This window comes from Penaeus japonicus, unplaced genomic scaffold, assembly GCF_977035675.1.
Source record: "Penaeus japonicus unplaced genomic scaffold, GWHDUDI00000001_assembly GWHDUDI00000009, whole genome shotgun sequence".
Lineage (NCBI taxonomy): Eukaryota > Metazoa > Arthropoda > Malacostraca > Decapoda > Penaeidae > Penaeus > Penaeus japonicus.
In genome coordinates, this window is record NW_028234411.1 from 36,198,211 (window position 1) to 36,200,710 (window position 2,500).

Genomic DNA, 2,500 nt, shown 5'->3' on the forward strand with positions numbered 1-2,500 from the left:
CCAGCAACAGGGGCTTGTTGTTGGGGCCGCCTTGAGTGTTTGGGTATTTTACTTCCTTTTTCTTGCTTAAAGAACTTCTACTCTTAGCCTGTCGAGACGCTACTTCTGCTCAGCCGTACCTAGAAGGGTGGCAAGCATCCATAGTGATGTTCCTAATCTCTGTTGTTTTGACTGTGCAGACACTTACTCCCTCAATCAAATGTCCTTTGATTCACTCATTTTGGTATGTTGTATCAACAACGACTCGAGTGAACATCACTATTCAGCTCTGTAATATCTGGACCACTGTGCAGTCGTGTGAAGTTAGGACTCGCATTGTTGTTTGGTAAGGATGCACCAAACTGTGAGGCCTATGTGTCCCTGGATTATTTTCGTATCAGGTTAGATTTGATTTGCTACACTTCTATAAGTGCATTTTTTACCTGCATAAATATCCTGGAGTCTTTATATCTCCCATTGGCAGCGACACAATACACCTCATGTTAGAGAACTTAGGTGATGCCTCTCTATTTAGTCTTTCCCCAAGTGAGGAAATATTTTTGAGTTATGTCGGTAGTGATGGTCGTAGCGCTCCTTCAAACTTTTTGTAGTGCATTCTTGAGTATAATGAATTTGAGTGTGGCGATGGGAGTGTACCAGTTAATCTCCATTAAGAGGCATTTTCATATGGCAATACTTCAGGCGGTGTACCTTACACCCCGTGATAATCAACGTAGATTCATAAAAAGAAGGGGGTAAGCCCAGAAGATTACGAACGAATCACATTCCTAAAAGTATAAAAAAGGGAAGCTAGTTATTCCCTAGAACGATAAAAAATTATCTGCATAACTTGAACGCAAGAAACTTGCAGTACGGGCAGTACTGTTAACGTAACAGTATTCTGTGTAGCTGAGGGCAAGTCAGACCTTATATTCGTCTTCTTTAAAGGAATTAATGCACGTGGCCTCAATTTTGGGGGAATCTTTTAGCTCATAGATGAGATACTTTATTACAAGATATCTTCGATCAAGATTGCAGAAGACACGTACATACGCACGCTCAAAAAGACATACACACATACATGCAAAAGGTAGAAAATGTGTTTGCTATATACATCTTTCTCACACATACACAAACTTGTCAAAGTCTATATATATTATATATATATATATAAATATATATATAATTATATATATACCCCTCCTATAAGAGTGTATTATGATAGATTTTTTACACAAACAATAACAGAACGGTAGAGGCGTTCATGTGGAAGTATGAACAACCCACACACAAATACCCACATACGGCACATCCGCGTGGCTGCATGTGAGGGAGGGACGGGGGGTGGGGGCTAGCGGCTGGACTCGGGCCTTGAGTGCAGCTAGTTTCAGATAGTGAATCACACGCCGATACTAGCAATGATCCGCGCCGTTAGTCCAACCATCGACCGCCGGAGCAAGCCGCGCGTCGACTTATCGAGTGTTTCGGCGGACTCGATGACGGCAGAGACTTGAACGCGCGGTTAAGTACCAATCCTCGGCGACCTCGGTAGATACGCCCGCCCACACCCCTGTAATGGCTCTATACTATTAATACGATGTTCTGCTGGAGGATCAGATAATGCTGTTGTATAGCCACGGTGATGTACCGAATTATGGTTCAACTCTACGTCCCTTCGGGTAGTCGTACTACTTAAAACGGCGTTTTAATTTTCTTTCTTCCTTCGAGTCTTGAAGACGCCTTTGGCTGCAGGCGCTGGCGCGTACATTCCCGACGAAATGAGGGTTTGAAAGTGATCTCATGTCACTGGATCATGTCCGCCTCCTCCCCTCTCGTGTGCAGTACCCCCGCAGAATCACCCCAAACAATGTGTCTAATAGGAGAAAATGCAACCTTTCCATGCACAAAAACGCGGAACCCTTCACCGAGCCTTCATATAAAAAGCATGAGAACAATTTCCAAGGGATAATATTTTCTCTCAACCATTCCTGTCTCCGCCCACCTCCCTCCCTTCTCTCCACCCCCTCCTCCCTACCCCTTGCCCCCACCGGCTCTCCTCGGCTGCCCACCCCGTCCCGCCCCTCCCCCTACCCCCTGTTAGCGTTCCATATGTTATTGCCACATCCTTTCTTGCAGCCAAACTTTGGGTTGACGCTACACGAAATGGAAGAACGTGCACTGCCGTGTGTATCGAATGTGTGGCCGTCGCAACATAGGCTGATTCGCTGTTTTGTTTGCGTTCGTTGTTCCCATGGTGGATTCTCTGTCTCTCTCTCCCTCTCTTTTCTCTCTCTCGCCTTACCGTCCTCTCTCTCTCTCTCACGTGATCACACTCCGTAAAGGTTTTAAGGATATCAGCACCAAAAGTCGGAAAGGGTGCGCTATCGTTGGCACAAGGAATGGAGTCTGGGTTTGTTTCGTGTGCATTCGGTCTCCGGGTTGTGTTTATCTGTCAAATACGAGAGCTTTCTCTAAATGCGCACAATTTGAGTTTCACATTTGTATGGTAAATGCTAAAGTG

General features: G+C 45.2%; 1 protein-coding gene across 7 annotated transcripts in view; it reads left to right on the plus strand.

Annotated features, from left to right (window-relative positions):
* Fbxl7 (F-box and leucine-rich repeat protein 7) overlaps positions 1–2,500 on the plus strand; it is a 312,891-nt gene that overhangs the window by 284,275 nt on the left and 26,116 nt on the right. The window lies entirely within an intron of this gene.